General features: G+C 43.0%; 1 long non-coding RNA gene across 1 annotated transcript; it reads left to right on the top strand.

Annotated features, from left to right (window-relative positions):
- The first annotated feature begins 1,241 nt into the window (after positions 1-1,241).
- On the top strand, positions 1,242-3,593 carry LOC148481520 (uncharacterized). The gene is made up of 2 exons (XR_015871902.1): positions 1,242-1,286; positions 3,415-3,593. It is a non-coding gene; the product is annotated as an uncharacterized LOC148481520 (long non-coding RNA).
- Positions 3,594-18,893: the final 15,300 nt, after the last annotated feature.

Raw genomic sequence — 18,893 nt, 5'->3', positions numbered from 1 at the left:
CAGCATTACATAAGGACGCCCACTTTACAATACACACATCCATAATACTCAGCACTACATAAGGTGCCCACTTTACCATATACACATCCATAATACTCAGCACTACATAAGGATGCCCACTTTACCATACCAACATCCATAATACTCAGCACTACATAAGGTACCCACTTTACCATATACACATCCATAATACTCAGCACTACATAAGGATGCCCACTTTACCATACACACATCCATAATACTCAGCACTACATAAAGACACCCACTTTACCATATACACTTCCATAATACTCAGCACTACGTAAGGGCGCCCACTTTACCATACGCACATCCATAATACTCAGCACTACATAAGGGCAACCACTTTACCATACGCACATCCATGATACTCAGCAGAATAGCAAAACCATCGGTACAATCGAGTACCATCGGACCCATACAAACACTTGCACAAGCCCTGACCTTACCCCAGAAATTGCTAACAGCCAAGCACACTATGAGGCCTCAGGCTGTGTATGGCTTCGCAGTGACTCATTTATACATGCACTTGAAACGGTGTGCAAATGCGCTGGCACGCCTGACCACCCCCCATCACCACCCACAAACAGCACTTCCTGTCAGTCACTCTGTGATGGTCTGCATAGCCTCTGCGAATGCAGTGTCTGGCTCGCGCACTGCGATGCGTACGCATGTGCAGAACGCAACAATTGGCCAATTGCAGGTGTATTAGCAACTGAGATCCAAGCTGAATCAGGCCCTATGTACCGTACATACCTTCCAGCTATTATACACACAGAATGGGGACAAACAATATTAACAGCCAAGAGCCCCAGGACCAGACTGGTACAGTATCATTTGCCATGGCCCCTCCAGTGTTGCAAACTAACAGTAATATGAAATGATGACATGGTGGAGGGGCCACTGATGCTCCTTCTCACACAGGACACCACAATGTCTATTTACTGCTCTGCCATAATATCTAGTTATGGATTTCACTCATATACTAATCTTTGCATCTCAGTAACTATCATAGAGCACAATACATTTTACTTACAATGTCACTGTAATATATTTATATTTCTGTATAATAATATAGAATAACTGATGAGTATAAAATGAGGAGGACAATGTCCCAATGACGTGAATCAGCCTCATTAAGTTGTATAATGTTCTCATGGAGTCATTTAGGTACTATGGTGTCTGTTTTCTCTTTTAGGGGTTTGCGGCCCCGTGATCTCTATGCCAAGAAAACATCTGGCAATGCCAAGGAAACATCTGGCAATACCGTAAGTGCTTTCAGTGTAATTGTGGCTACTTTCACTTTCCTTATGACCTAGTATTTATACAACCCATATACAAGCTGGCACTCGGGATCTGGTGGTCAGAATCCTGACAACGAGATCCGGGCAGGGATAGGATACTGACACCTGTCGATAAGTATCCTAACCCTACCACTAGCCCTCCCCCCTAGTGCCTAACCCTAACCGTCCCCGGAGTGCCTATCCCTAACACCCCCCCCTAGTGCCTATCCCTAACCCTCCCCCCTAGTGTCTAAACCTAGCCCTCCCCCGAGTACCTATCCCTAACCCTCCCCCCCTAGTGCATAAACCCTAACCCTCCCCCTAGTGCTTAACCCTAACCTTCCCCCTAGTGCCAGCCTAACCCCTAACCCCCCTTAGTGCCTAACCCTAACCCCACTACTTACCATAGGTATGCCGGCATCGGGATTCTGAGCCCTGGCACCCCGACTGCCAGGATTTAAACTACATCCCATTTATACATCTCTTTGTCTTACCAATATATTTCTTATTACACTGCTCCTGTATTTCAATTTAATTAATACTGCCCTTGATGATTTGAGAGTAGTTACCCTCCCCAAATCCTTACCCTCTTCATGTCACCCCCTTGTGCCACTACTTCAATCTTTTCCCTTTTGAATGTAAGCTCTCACTAACAGGGCCCTCCTTCCTTTTGGCTACTATACTAAGAAGAGTCCATTCTGGTCAGTACTATGCAGGACCCCTTCATTTAAAAAATCTCAGTCACATATATATTGCTGATATTACTTTCTCCATAACTGTATCTATATTAGCATGTGCATTGCAATTACAGTATTCTAAGAAGACCCCAATCTGGTGGTCAGTATACTAAGAAGACCCCAATCTGGTGGCCAGTATACTAAGCAGACCCCAATCTGGTGGCGATTATACTAAGCAGACCCCAATCTGGTGGCCAGTATACTAAGAAGACCCCAATCTGATGGTCAGTATACTAAGAAGACCCCAATCTGGTAGTCTGTATACTAAGAAGACCCCAATCTGGTAGTCAGTATACTAAGAAGACCCCAATCTGGTGGCCAGTATACTAAGCAGACCCCAATCTGGTGGCTAGCATATAAATCAAATACTCAATTAGGTATGTGTTGTATAAAACAGTCCCATAATCTGATGGCTAGTGTATGGCAGATATCCAATTTAATAGTTTGTGCATTAAACAGGTGTCAAAGATGGGTTATTAATTTATCATCTACACTTTATTCAGGTTCATCAATGGGGGTGGGGTGGGACAATAAGACTAGAGGCTTTGTAGATATCATTTGACCCTGCATCTGTATATGATATTGGTTATACCAACATTGTGCTGTATTTTTCCCATTCCTGTCAATGGACATTCCAGTGGCCCATTTGTTGCAATGGAGTTGTGTGCTGCACATAGAAACTCTATTGAAATCAATAGGAATTGACAGGAATGGAGCCTCATAGCATTGCTAATTATTATTATTTTTCCCATGTTAGCAGAGATTCATTTAATCTGTACTGATGTTTGGTTATAGCAAAGAATCCCCATGACTCCCCTCACAGCCTACCAATCACAACAGCTAGTGTAGGAAACCACTTGTAATTGGCTAAGCAGCCAGCTCATAGTCATTCTGCAGAGAAAGTCTGAGCGGAACTGTTTGTGTCTTCCATTGTTATTTTATTTCTTGTGGATTACACATTAGGAAGAGTACCAATACATTACAAGAAGAAAAAAATAATGTGACTACCAATTAAAAAGATTTTCCTGTAAATAAAAATATTTACAATGTATTTTCCTTAAAAATTAAGAAGATCCCATTAAATTACAAATTAAAATATTTTCTTATGGATTCAATATACTGTATAACACAATCCCATTGGATTACAAATTAAAATTTGGGATAAAAATTACTTTTATTTTTACATGACTGACACTATGATTGCTTACACTTTGTCATTACACACTTTTCATTAGAATACTTTGGGAAATTGTATTTTGGTTACAATTTCTCTGTCATTGCTGTTATACTTAGAGTATTCTCACTATTGTTAAAACAGAAATGTTTAATTCTTCCTATGAATTGATGATGTGAAACTTTCATTTAATTCCCTTTAGATCAAGACTACAGCTCGTTGTAGCGCACGTTCTGTCATCCATCTGGAATGTGCCCATAGAAGGTGATGAAAAGATCCGCTTGGGCCGAGGCCATCACCTTGTTGCATTGTCCAATAACACCATTGGCCACTTATCAAATTAACATCTTACCAATTAAATAAACATCATTGGTGATTTTAGTGGTTTAAATTCATTACATTTCATAACTGAATTTTATTATATACTTATTTTATTGTATTCCTTTTGTAACATTATTCTTAGGTCTCATAAGGTTTATGTTAGGGCAGTAGCAGTAGCATTAGAGAGATGATAAGACCTTTACAACTTGAGGAGTTCACCTTTAGCAAGCTGCCTTTCCCTTACAGCAAGACGTGCTTAAGCCCTGGGGATGGTCTTCATTTCCCACCCTACAAACACACTAATATATAGTAAGTTTTTGCAGGGACGGATTCTAGGCAGGGTGGACAGGGCGGTCACCCAGGGCTCCCTGCAGATTGCGGGCCCCCACACTATACCAAGCATTGCCCTGAACTGGGCCACTCTGGACCGGTATACACTACCTTTCCGGTTTGTTTTGGCTTGTTACTTGAGTTGAGACTGACGAAGAAAACTTTGTCTCCGCCTCTTCATTGGGTGGCCCATCCGTGGCTGCCTATCAAAGCCTCGCCCCCTCACTGGCACATTGCTGCGATTTGGGGGTTTATGTGTGGGGGCTGGGCTTGATGCCGTGACATGCCCGTCCCCATGAGAAACTTGATGCTGGAACTGAAGCCTAAAACAAAAACAGGTAGTGTGACACTACTATTGTCAGTGTGTGTGTGCTCGTGCTCTCTCCCTTTGTCTCTCTCCCTCATTCTCCTTTCCTGTCTCTAAGGGTAATTTTATTGGTAGGGGGCCTCACAAGTTAGTTGCCCTGGGGACCCCACAAGCTGTAATCCGGCGCTGAGTTTTTGGACTGTGGGAGGGGAATGTAGTCACCATCCTGGAGTACACATTGCCGCTGCTCAGAATCCCGGCACCAGAATCCAGACAGGAGTCAGAATCGGGCTTAGGTTTATGTACTAAGGGGAGGGTAAGGGATAGTTAGGGTTAGGCTGTGGGGGGCAGAGTTGGGGTTAGGCTGCGGGGGAGAGGGTTGGGGTTAGGCTGCGGTGGGGGGAGGGTTGGGGTTTAACTTTGGGAAAGTTAGGGTTAAGCTACAGGCAAGGTGGGTTAGGAGACATACCTACATGGGTCAGGATTTCCACTGTCAGGATTACAGCGCCGGGATTCTGAATGTCGGCATTGCATGTGCTGGGATTGTGTACCCGACCTGTGGGAGGAAACAAGGCACCTGGGGGAACCACACAAAGATGAGGAGGAAGATGGGGGAGAAAGTTGCAGCATTGATTTGGTAAGTGGAAACACAAGACATGCACCATGCAGACTCTTCAACAGTAACGTTGGCATTATTTTTTACTTATTAAAGTCATCCTGCCATGGCACTGCCCCCACACTGTTATAGTATGTTAGGTATCCCTTACTGGCCACAGTGATCGGGACACAGCAACAGCTGGAAGGAGATGGGGTGCAATTGGCTGGACACCACAGTAGCCGTGGCTTGATGCATGCGCAGTGTGAATCAGAAGCATGCACGGTTTATTGATAATCGCTCAACTGTGAAAACATCGGCTTAGTGTACAACTCCGAACCAGGCCCCAAATACCCTGTGGCGTGTGACATGTTATGTGACATGATATTCTCTCTCTGATAGGTGGCTGTCACTGATATATGTATATACTGATTTGTTTTTATGTGAGTGCATCTATTAAAGATATATTTTTCCTTTTAAAAACCAGTATCATGCTATATACTGTACGTTTTTTTTGTTTATCGCACACATCCCATATGGAATGCTGTTATGGAGAAAAGTGTGAAAGAATCATTGGACATACGCTTGAAACCAGTGGTCGAAGTGGGAATTTTGAAGTGGGGGTATGGAAAAACTAAGGCTGTACTTATGCGCGTGTCGTAAAATGGGGGATGGCCACTCATCAGTGTAGTGTACCCTACCGTAGTACCCTTTATACACATTATGCTACACAATAGTAGTGCCCCTTTTACAATGCCCACAGTAGTAGCGTCCCTATACAATGCGCACAATAGTAGTGCTCCTTATGCAATGCCCACAGTAGTTGTGCAACCATGCAATGCCCACAGTAGTGCAACCATGCAATGCCCACAGTAGTAATGCAACCATGCAATGCCCACAGTAGTTGTGCCCCCTATACAATGCCCACAGTAGTGCCCCTTATACAATGCCCACAGTAGTAGTGCCCCTATGCAATGCCCGTAGTAGTAGTACCCCTTATAGAATGCCCACATTAGTTGTGCCACTTATACAATGCCCACAGACTGCATTGTATAAGGGGCACTAGTACTGTGGGAACTTTCACATTAGCACATGCACACAGTGCAATAACTTTGTAATAACTGGGTAGCAGTGCTGAGGGTGTGGTGGGTGCCCTGTCATTATTCTATTCTGTCCAGCAAGGAACACCGGACACCATCATAACAGCCACAATTTGCCTGTGTGTGCACTGCAGCATTCACTCAGCTCAGCAGCAGTGACCCAGGGCAGAGACCCAAGCGGGAGCGTGTATCGTGAATGACATTGAGGGTACAAACTAGACGATGTGCCCGATAGCTCATCCGATCTGCCCGGATCGGTAGAGATATCATCTAGTGCAGTGGTAGCCAAACTCGGTCCTCAAGAGCTACCAACAGTTCACCTGTGCACCAGATAGGTGGTCTGGAAAACTTGAAGTCACTACACACTAACACATTTGAAAAGATCCACAGGTGGAGCTAATTATTACACTTGTGATTCTGTGAGGAGACATGGAAAACATGCACTGTTGGTAGCTCTTGAGGACCAGGGTTGGCTACCCGTGGTCTAGTGTGTACCCGGCATAAGATACATAGTCTGAGCAGAGAGCGAGCCTTTCTGTTACTGAAGGAGGACCAGGGTGCTGTCGCCATGATTTCTACAGTAGGGCTAGGGGAGACAGGGAGAGAGAGACAATGAGGAGACAGATGTGGGGGAGAGAGACATGGAGCAGAAAGAAACACGAAGGGGAGAGAAAGACATGGAGGTGGAGAGAGAATCATGGGGGTGGAAGAGCAAGACATGAGGGACAGAGAGAGAGATGAGAGTAGAGAGATACAATGGAGGTAGAGAGAGACTGGGGGGCAGAGAGGAAAAAAACTACAATAGCTAGTAACCCCGGTGGGTTCAAATATGCCTTCCCACAAACATGTAACTCAGACCTCCCCACAGGCATGCATGTAAACACAGGACCTCCACACATAACACAAACTTACATGTCTCTGAAACCCCCCCAAAGCAGTATCATCGGCCCACACTCTCCATGTCTGTGCCCTCCCCCACATAACAGTATCAACAGCCTCCTCTCTCCATAGTTCTCTGCCCCCTTCCCCCCTCCAGCTCTTACCTGTATCTTGTGTGGCTGGGGCAGGTCCTGCTCCTGTAGTTCCGCGCTCTGGCTGGCTTGTCCTCCTCTGCAGCTGCTCAGGGCTCAGACAGGAAGTGAAAGTAAACAAACTTCCTGTCTAGCTGAGGCTGAGTACGGGGTCTCTGGCATGCTGCTGTGATCTCCTGTTATTTACTCCTGGCTGGCTCAGAGCGCAGAGTACGAGGAGGAGCCACACAGTAAGGTAAGGGCCATGCAGCTTTGGCTATAGAGGCTGTGCCACACCGCTGCACAGCCTAATTAATAGTGATCTCAAGCCCTAGCTTCTGCTGCAGCTCACGCATGCGCGTAGTCACAGCTCAGCCTCTGCGATGTCAGTGCCCCAACCACAGCCACGGCACTGTCACTGTGTGACAGCGGCCATGGCTGCTAATGATAGGGGCATCCAGTCTAGTGATGGTCAGACCCGCTTTCACGGTGGCTCAATCTGCCCCTGCTCACAGTGTGTCAGACCTTCCTTGCAGCTCCCTTTGCACTAGTAGGCTAACGCCGGTGACAAGTACTGCAGCTCCACTATCTTCCACTCGTGGCCATACTCCTCCCCCCGCAGCTGTACTCACGAGACCCGACCTTCTCCGCCGCGGCTGTGCTCCAGAGTACTGACACCCCCCCTTCCACTCACGCCAGTACTTCAGACCTGCACTCACAGAGGAGCTGTACTAGGGGATGTCCTACACTGACACTCTGACAGCCTGTGAGCAGTGTCAGTGTAGAAGGCGGGCAGAGACATGTAGCTCTCCAGCTCAGCGCTGCAGCCACTCATCTGCCCTCAGCTCAAAAAAAATGTTTAGTGCTCAAAGTGCCGGTATGCCATTCCGCTGTATACCGCCACACTTAGAGCACTGCTTGAAACCAAGAAGCCAATGTAAGGGCATTACCATACGGTGTTATTTCTTTCATATTAAAGGTGCATCTATTCTAATGTTTATCTTACACAGATATGGGAGCTGATGCACCTATTTCCAGCACTATTACTTACAGAGGGGCCTCTCACTGGGTGTCAGTGTGGAACACAGAATGAACTCTTAAATCCGCTTTAGTCAGAGGTTCCCAAACTCCACCATTACAGTCCAGGTTTTAAGGATATCTATGCTTAATCACAGGTGACTTAATTAGTACAGCAGTCAATTTGATTTAACCATCTGGGTTCAAGCATGGATATCCTTAAGACCTGGACTGTAATGGAGGAGTTGGGGAACCACTGTGCTACGTTATTACCCTATGAACATTTTTGCTTTTTACTTCCCTTAAGTTAACAATCAGAGGAGGAAAGAAAGAGAAAAAAAAGGAGACCTCTGGAGAAACTCGTCATTAGATGTCTCTAAGGGGCCCATTTATCAATGATCACATGGTCAGTGTGATCTGGGCGCGATATTAGTGCTCATGACCGCATTGCAGTAAGCGATCATACCGGCCAAGTGTATTAAAGAGCACCCGCAGGGACAGGGGCTCCGAGTGAAGTGACCAAGTCAGCGGCCATTCCTGTGCCAGGACTTCTGTGCATATATATAATACAATCTACAAACCACACGTGTGGTGGCGATTGAAGAGGGTGGGTAGGGATTCCCGGTAATTTTTGTGATGTGTAGCTTATAGGCTACAGCAGCACAACGCCATCTAATGATGGTGTTAGCGGTGGAAGCCAATCTCCGTAATGCTTCACATTCCAGATCTTGGTAAATCTGGCAGTATTGCACCTTTGAGGGTTGCGGCTACTGTCAGAAATAGAGGGATATCGGCAGCAGATATTGCAGATACATACAGAAACATGAACAAATTGTGCCTCTGTTACCTACATCCCAAAGATCATTCTTTACCCATCTGGCACAGCGAATATTACTGTATTGTATTCTTTAGTGAAAATTACACGTGTCACGTTTTTACGGCAGGCGTGTTCCTTTCAGTGTCGTGCAAAGTGAGTGCTGCTAATGGGAGCTCCAGAAATGACAGTCTGATGCCCTAATGACAGTCTGCTGCCCTAATGCTTCATTCACTGCTCTTCAGGACCAGCTCATGTCTTTTTGCCCTGAGAGATCCCATGTTCTAGGTGCAGTGCTGCTTCCTCCAGTTGCCATGGGATCTATCATCAATGGTGATGCATTATATTCTCTGCATGCCAGGTCTGGATTGAAAACAGCAGAGACTGGGAATGGACTTTTCTCTCCTTCTCTAGTAGATCAGCAGCATCTTTTGTTGCCATCAGAACAAAGTTGGTTCAATTCCCAACTCATTAAAGCGCACTCACCAGTTTCCTTTATTTGTAACCATCTCCTTGGCGCTAGCTCTATTAACTAAGCCCTAATTTTCCATTAGTATTACAAAATAATAATTTATTTATCTGTCATCTATTTAACACGTAAGTTGTTTGTAAGATCAGAAGGACAGAACCGTCCGTCCTTTTTGCTAATATGTGTTTCTTATGTTATACTACCATACGCATACGCATTGTAGGACAGGATTTTGTCTTATGCGTTTGCCTGTACCAATAATAGATTGTAAGCACAGGTTATATTTTCTTATGATTACTTCCTACTTATTGTATAGTGTAGGCTATATAAAGCAATATAAAGAGAACAAGATATTCCTTAATTGGGCACACATGGAACAATAATTTCTACTATTGGAGGAATTTAGCAATGGAGATATTGACAAAACTTAAAATACAGTATAACTGTTATTATTATATCAAAAATTGTAAAGTTGTCCACAAAATATAACAGTATGAATTCATATAAGGATCAAGAATATGACCCAAAAAATATGTAAAAAATAAAGAAATGAAACCACTATATATCTCTTGTATAATTATTTCTTGAAATGAGTATAGTAATATTCCATTAATGATGGTACATGTATTTTTCGGGTGTATGTAGAGCTGAGGACAAGTCGTATTTCTAATATTAAATAAATGTAAGATAAAGATAATATTCAGGGGTCTTATCCCTTAATCATCATTCCTGTCTTATATATCCAAATTAAGATTGTACAATAAATCTGAGAGATGTTTCAACCCAACAGGTATAATGTATTGATCTAATAGGTGCCGTATGTCTTAGGTGACCCAAATCGTTATCCAGATCCGATAAGTTGGTCAGGACATAGATATAATCCAGCAATATTGGTTATGATGTACAAACAATAACATAACACTCACTTAGGAATTGTAGCAAATTCCAGAGCATTCATATAATTCGGGGTGTAATGCATTACCCTATTAAATATCTTACACATAGATTATTCATGTTATTAAACTTAATAGCTTGGTCTGGACAGAAGCATAATGAAAAAATATATCAGGATGTATATGCGTAATGTTACAACACCTTATTTACTTAAGGACTATTGTAATTCCCACAGCATATGTGTGATAATTGGTGTGTGCACTGCAACAAAATCACCCCTTCTCAGGAGGCTTATCCATAGATACATTTTGTCTCAGACATTCTTCAGCTAGTGTAATAAAATCTATAAGGGACTTAAATAAATCCTACACATAAACCAATGGGATGCAGTCAGGAAGCCGACGGTCGCAATGTCGACCGCCGGCTTCCCAACTGTCAAATCCAGGCAAGGTACAAATGACAGGCATCAAAATCCCGACGCCAGTCATTAGACCTATGCCGGGAGCCCGACACTCGGTTTACAGATCGAAGGTAAGCCGGGTGCCGGGCGCGGACAGCCGTGGGGGGGAGGGTTAGGTTAGCTACACCTGTCATCAGCGTAGGTGCGCAGGGGTGCTGTGCTCCTGTCTGTCAAGGGGCTGCTGCCCAAAAAATAAATAAACAATTTTTTTTGTGTGCGTGTTCGCCACACCTGTCATCGGAGTAGGTGCGCAGGGGTGCAGTGCTCCTGTCTGTCAAGAGGCTGCTGCCCAAAAATAAAGAAACCATTTTTTTGTGTGCGTGTTCGCCACACCTGTCATCGGCTTAGGTGCGCAGGGGTTCTGTGCTCCTGTCTGTCAAGGGGCTGCTGCCCAAAAAATATATAAACAATTTTTTTTGTTTGTGGTTGTGTGCGTAGTCACATGATCGGAGAGCAGGATCCACATACCAGTCTTGTAGCTGCCGGCAGCAGGCATGATGACGATGCAAGGCCGTCAACGTCATCTATGAAGGCCGATGTACCAGGGCTTAAGTCAGGCCAAAAAGTCAGGCTAAAAAAATCTACTTTTACCCTGTTAAAGCAAAAAAAATTTAAAGCTAAGTCAGCTTTAGAGAAACAAAAAATTGGCAATATGCCATTCACTACACGAAGTGGCAAGGAAAGGATAAGGCATTGGCCTGTATTTATGACTGATGGTTCTAATGATAATTTAAGCCCCTCTGCTGGTAGGACAGGTAAAAAGAAAATTCAAATTGTTAAGATGAGAAAGACACCGGCACCAACTGTGTGCTCGGAAAAATCACAAATCCCCGAGGAGAGTCCAAGTGTGTCCGCGGTTGCCATGTGTGAGCCTAACCTTTCTAATACTGTACTTGAAGAGGATCCTCCGTCCACCATTTGTGCGCCATCTGACGTAGAAATCGAGGATGCTTCTGTGGAATCGCACGAGGAAGATGAGGAGGATATTTATCTAGTTGGCAATAACAACAAGGATGATGAGGATGTTGATGATGATGAGGATGTTGACTGTGTAAAAACTGTAAATCAGGCAACAGTTGTTGCCATGGTGGGAAAAATTTCATTGTTGGCTTGCCTGGGCAAAGGACCAAAAACTCCACATCTCATGTGTGGAACTATTTCCACCCATATCCGGACAACCTTTGCCAAGCCATTTGTAACCATTGCCAAGTAACAGTGAGTAGAGGTAAGAAGCTTAACCATCTTGGAACCTCCTCCCTGTTACGTCACTTGCAGCGCATTCATCAAATTGGAAAGGGTATTTCAAATTCTAAAACTTTGGGGACAAAGAAACCAAACAACAATCAGTCCAGTGTCACCTAGCTGCTCCCTTCTATCTGGATCCAAGCGCCTGCAATCTCTACCACCAACACATGCATCATCATCAACATCCTCATTTGTGATCAGAAGTAGTCCTGCATCCAAATTCATAAGCATGACTGACTCCTCTCCTTTCTGTGATAACTCAGAAGGATCCTGGAGTGCTACGCCTGTTGCTGCTGCTGGGGGTGGATTTTCATCCTAGAAAGGGACCAAGAAGACTACTACTAGCAGTAATTTAAAAAAAACAATTGACTATTAAACAATCCTTTGATAGAGGAAGTACTGTATAACAGCTGTGTTCACAACGGATCACTGACGCCATGATGGCTCTGCTAGTATTAGATGGTGAAATAATAATAAAATGAGGATGATAGTGTGGAGGAAGTGCAAAAGGAGGATGAGGGGGAAATTTGTGTCCTATCTGATGGTAATGAGGATGTTGATGATGAGGATATTGTTTGCGTAAATCAGGCACCAGTGGTAGCAGTTCTTGTTTATGATAAAAAGAAAGCCAGAAAAGCCACATCTTGGGTGTGGAATTATTTTAATCTAAATTCTGACAACAGTTGTTAAGGCATCTGTTCCATTTGTAAAGCGAAAGTTAGCAGAGGAAGGGACGTTAACCATCTAGGCACCTCAGCCCTGTTACATCATTTGCAGCGAGTTCATGCAACTTGTTTAATAAAGTTATAATTTTTAATTTAATAACAACAGTCCAGTATCAGCTACCAGCAGTTTGGACCAGCACATGCAATCTCCACCACCAACACCCTCATCATCAACCTCCTCCTTTATAATTTCAGGTAGACCTTCCAAAAAATGTTTTGTGGGGGCCCAAACAAACCAAGGAGTTCAGCCATGAAAGTGTCAGTCCTGGTGGCTAAAGTGCTTGGTTTGTTAAACTGTGCATGTCCATTTTAATATCCCACATAAGAGTGGGTGGGAGGGACTATTCCATCTTGCATCTCTTTTCTTTACATTTTGCATAATAGGGGCATTGCCGACTGACATTATTATAATTTATTAAACAGCCATCTAGTCTGCCACTGCTGTGTGGCAATGTTTCATAGATGTCCTACATTTTTTTAAACTGCGGTGCATTTGTGTCGCTGCTCTGTCGCTTACTTTGGCCAGCCAGCTCGCTGCAGTCTTTGACCTATATTGGTGAAAAATAGTGAGCTGTGAGTTGGTTAAAAATGCATGGAAATGCCTGAAATTTATTGTTATTAAGGTTAATAATACTGTAGGAACAAAAATAGGCCCACATTATGTGGTTTTAGCTGTTTATAGAATTTTGGGGAAAACATACAGATCCAAAACCGAAACCTAACAACAAAACACCAATAAAAAAAATCCAAAACCAGATCCAGATCCAAAACCAGGGGACACCCAGATCCAAAACCAAAACACGGGGGTCAGTGCACATCTCTAGTTTTAACACTTTTATCCAATTCAAAAGTTTGCCTTCAAGTGTGATACTTTTTATGCAGGGGCCATATAACTTACGTATCCGTTATAATTTTAATTGGATCAAGTGTGCCAATTCCATTCCTTCTGTCACCCCAGGACCTAAAACTATACATATAATATCCATGGGGGTCTGAAAGCTAGACAGATATTTGCTGTCCGCATTACCCATATCGGTGGGTTCTACAAAACCCTATTCTGTGGATTTTACCAAACCCTTATTCTGTGGGTTTCACCAAACCCTTATTCTGTGGGTTTCCTTAGTAGTTCTGGGCACACCATAACCGTACCTTTGGGATATAGATTGATTGGCAAAGTTGATATAAACAAATCCCAAAATTCTCCTACTATGGTCTGGAGATAATCTCCATCAATATGGCAACCTACCAACAACCTATACTTCCAGAGTCTATTCACTCTGGAAGTATAAAGATCACAAGTTGTATTAAGGGACAATACTCATGCTAATCAGGGAAACAAATTATCAGACTGTTAAACACAATAACACATTTGCTCATATTCAAATCTATAAGGATTATAATCTGTATACATTTTTAAAGGTTCATTAGACATGTCATTTCATAACACAAAACCCAAAACCTTAAAAACAAAAAAACAAAAACAAGAGTCAGAGACACATCTGTACCTGAATCCTCAGGAAGACACAGGAGTTCCCTAATACAGCGCAGTCTAAATTGAGCAGAAAACTACTGATCCCAGGGTTAGAGTTAGAATCCACTGTCCCGGTCACTCCCGACGTGTCCGCCCTCAGATCAGCACAGGACATCTCGGTACGGGAACCTCCAAGTTTGACGGATCAATTAATACATTTTCTTTGGTTAATCACCAACCAAAGCTCATTGTCAGACCCTTGTGTTACAGAGTACTCTGGAGAGGTAAATCAACACACAGCCACCAGTCTTGTGCTTTAAGATCCTCTGACTATAATTACATGTCATCTAATAATATAAAGCATCACATTGCAACATATCAGTATGTTCACACTACATCTTAATACAGCAGTCATTGTTAGTATTAATTACATTATTATCTATACACGAGGGAGTGAACTGTTAGGGAGGTTAGAATACACGGTCTATTCATAGCATTATCTGGTGTGAAACCATCTGCACATTTGCACATTCCAAGGTTGTAAAACTCAAAGGTTAGCAAAAATCTTTCTCTGTAATATTCTGCAATTTAAAGCTATGAATAACTTTATAGGCACAGATCATCCATCTTGTTACAAAATGGAGTCTTATGTGGATCGCTTAATATCAGATTCTTCAATGGTATGTCTATTTTATACTAGTCTATGCTATTTGTTGCTCACCAGCCACCTTTCTCTCACTAAAAACATAATGTGGAGGGTACATAGGTGCAAATAATGTGGAGGGTGCATAGGTGCAAATAATGTGGAGGGTGCATAGGTGCAAATAATGTGGAGGGTGCATAGGTGCAAATAATGTGGAGGGTGCATAGGTGCAAATAATGTGGAGGGCGCATAGGTGCAAATAATGTGGAGGGCGCATAGGTGCAAATATTGTGGAGGGTGCATAGGTGCAAATAATGTGGAGGGTGCATAGGTGCAAATAATGTGGAGGGTGCATAGGTGCAAATAATGTGGAGGGTGCATAGGTGCAAATAGTGTGGAGGTGCATAGGTGCAAATAATGCGGATGGTGCATAGGTGCAAATATTGCGGAGGGTGCATAGGTGCAAATATTGCGGAGGGTGCATGGGTGCAAATATTGTGGAGGGTGCATGGGTGCAAATAATGTGGAGGGTGCATGGGTGCAAATATTGTGGAGGGTGCATGGGTGCAAATAATGTGGAGGGTGCATAGGTGCAAATAATGTGGAGGGTGCATAGGTGCAAATAATGTGGAGGGTGCATAGGTGCAAATAATGTGGAGGGTGCATAGGTGCAAATAGTGTGGAGGGTGCATAGGTGCAAATAGTGTGGAGGGTGCATGGGTGCAAATAGTGTGGAGGGTGCATAGGTGCAAATATTGTGGAGGGTGCATGGGTGCAAATAATGTGGAGGGTGCATGGGTGCAAATATTGTGGAGGGTGCATGGGTGCAAATAATGTGGAGGGTGCATAGGTGCAAATAATGTGGAGGGTGCATGGGTGCAAATAATGTGGAGGGTGCATAGGTGCAAATAATGTGGAGGGTGCATGGGTGCAAATATTGTGGAGGGTGCATAGGTGCAAATAATGTGGAGGGTGCATAGGTGCAAATATTGTGGAGGGTGCATGGGTGCAAATATTGTGGAGGGTGCATGGGTGCAAATAATGTGGAGGGTGCATAGGTGCAAATAATGTGGAGGGTGCATGGGTGCAAATAATGTGGAGGGTGCATAGGTGCAAATAATGTGGAGGGTGCATGGGTGCAAATATTGTGGAGGGTGCATGGGTGCAAATATTGTGGAGGGTGCATGGGTGCAAATAATGTGGAGGGTGCATAGGTGCAAATAATGTGGATGGTGCATAGGTGCAAATATTGCGGAGGGTGCATGGGTGCAAATATTGTGGAGGGTGCAAATAATGTGGAGGGTGCATAGGTGCAAATATTGTGGAGGGTGCATAGGTGCAAATAATGTGGAGGGTGCATAGGTGCAAATAATGTGGAGGGTGCATAGGTGCAAATAATGTGAAGGGTGCATAGGTGCAAATAGTGTGGAGGGTGCATAGGTGCAAATATTGTGGAGGGTGCATGGGTGCAAATATTGTGGAGGGTGCATAGGTGCAAATAATGTGGAGGGTGCATAGGTGCAAATATTGTGGAGGGTGCAAATAATGTGGAGGGTGCATAGGTGCAAATATTGTGTAGGGTGCATGGGTGCAAATAATGTGGAGGGTGCATAGGTGCAAATAATGTGGAGGGTGCATGGGTGCAAATAATGTGGAGGGTGCATAGGTGCAAATAATGTGGAGGGTGCATGGGTGCAAATATTGTGGAGGGTGCATGGGTGCAAATAATGTGGTGGGTGCATAGGTCCAAATAATGTGGAGGGTGCATGGGTGCAAATATTGTGGAGGGTGCATGGGTGCAAATATTGTGGAGGGTGCATGGGTGCAAACAGGGCCAGTGCTTAACCACCCCTGCTTTCCCCAGCACATGTGCTGTATTCACATGCCCCCCAAAAACATAAATAAACAGTTAGTATGGGCCGCACATCCAGGGGCATATCTATAATGGGTGTGCGGTGCACACAGGCCCCCAGAACTAGGGGGGCCTGCACCGAACGCCCTGCGCCCATATTATCTAAAACTTACCTCTCCGAGCTCATGCGTCAGATTTCTCAGGGCTGCTCAAAACGCCAGAGAATGACCGCCGCGGCCATTTTTCCGGCATTTTTGCGCATGCATATCCCATCTGCATATCTATGGATGGCAACATACTTAGCACAAAGAGACCGACTGCCAGCAGAATAACGAACATTGGTGCCACCCTACTGTCAATGACAGTGATAAAAAACAATAAGAATGGTACTGCACACGTGCAGTCTTCACAATCGTAGTCCTCAGTATCAACTCATATCAGGTACAATAGTGCATTCTCCCTTATAGATTGCTAATGGAATAAAAATGGTCATATACAAGCTCAAGTTGTGAGCGCCCTCAGCAGAAAGAAGCAGGTTGGAGTTTTTAATGGACAAACAAGGACCACTGGAGAGGATGTAGGGCTTACTTCCCAACTCTCCCGGAAGGTCCTTGTGAGTCTTGAATTTGGGGGGTTCTTCCGGTCTCCTGACATAGTTAGCCAGTCTCCCGGTGCCAACCTCTACCTGACTGAAGTGGGCGGCAAGTTGCTCCCAAATGCCAGAAAATGAACAAAAACTGTTGTTTGAACAAATTGTTTAGATCAAATATTTAACAAACTTGTCTGATGACCATTTTCCTCTGTTTTCTGGCATTTAGGAGTAAATTGCTGATCATCAGTTACTCCCACATGTTACCAGATTTTCATTCCAACCAATCAGCTTAAGAATTAACGTTTACTATGCAAATGTTAAAATATTACTCTGTCATAATGAGCAAGAAAATAAAGTTTAAAAAGTTGTTGTGCATCCTATTCCTTGTAGATACATACACTCTATATGTCAGTGATCATACACCTGACACTAGGTAGAGATAGTATACATAATGCTACCAAGCTAATATTTAAATCTCTGATGATGTTCACAATGATAATTTTGCACGCACAAATAAAGGTTATTTTAAATAATATAGAGAAACTGTAAAAGTGCATAAAGGAGATAGAAATTCCCCTGGCCTATATATTAATGGCGAAATATCACACAGTTGTATAGTAAATGAATATCATAATAAAATTGCTAGTATCCCTAGACTTCAATTTGTCTCCATGATATTATCCTTTTTAAGAAAAGAAAGTATAAGGATGGTCAGGGTAAAGAATCTGCTATTACTGATGCTGCTACTCCTCACCTGGGCATAAGCTCATCTATGAGGAGGGAGTGATCACTAAAGAGCAGGTTGCCCCTAGAAACAACAGTGTAACAGTGATGTTGCTCAGCTGTTCATTTCTGCTGTTGAAGGTCTTACTAATTTAGCATTGGACCCACAATGAGAGAATTACTAAACCTGAGATAATCAGCAGTTAATACAGAGATAGAAGGTTTTAAGATGTTAACATATATAAGTATTAAATGACATTCAATAACCTTCAGTTTGCAATCCAAAAAAACAACATTTAAGCATTTTTGTCAGATTTTTCTGTCTTTGTTTTGATACAGATGGTAATAAAACTTGCTGTATTTTTATCTTAGTTTCAAAAATATGTTACACTTTCTCAGATTCATAGTAATACATGGAGCTACTATAATCATTGAAACAAATAAACACACATCTCAGTGATCTCAAAGTTGTCATAAAAGATTGAAAAAAGTCTCACCATTTATGTATGGTTACTAGACTGCTAAAGTTTCACATGCATTAGAAAAAGGGGGCAACCAATCTCTTTATGTAAAATTTGTGTCAATATAAGGAATGGAGGGGTTTATAAACCACCGTCAGTGTTCTAGAGCATGAATGCCTCAGTGTCTCATAGGTGGATTAAATCGCTGGATGTTATTTACATATAGTATGATCTACACATAAGATGCATACACACACAACGATTTTTTGAACGATTATCGATAACGATATCGTTTATCGTTCAATTGTTGAAAAAATCATTCACTTTCTGAGTTAAAACGATGATCGATTATCACTCATGCGCGTTCACGTTTGTAGTTTGTAGTTCAGTCAGACTGACCAACTAAACGATTTTCATTAAGGGAATATGCAAAAATCATTTGTAGTTAAAAAAAAAAAGAGAACAGAAGAGATTGGTTGCCCCCTTTTTCTAATGCATGTGAAACTTTAGCAGTCTAGTAACCATACATAAATGGTGAGACTTTTTTCAATCTTTTATGACAACTTTGAGATCACTGAGATGTGTGTTTATTTGTTTCAATGATTATAGTAGCTCCATGTATTACTATGAATCTGAGAAAGTGTAACATATT

Source organism: Taudactylus pleione, unplaced genomic scaffold (genome assembly GCF_031769625.1).
Source record: "Taudactylus pleione unplaced genomic scaffold, aTauple2 ptg000578l, whole genome shotgun sequence".
Classification (NCBI taxonomy): Eukaryota; Metazoa; Chordata; class Amphibia; order Anura; family Myobatrachidae; genus Taudactylus; species Taudactylus pleione.
The sequence above is the reverse complement of the archived record's forward strand: the minus strand, read 5'-3'. Positions and strand labels throughout refer to the sequence as shown.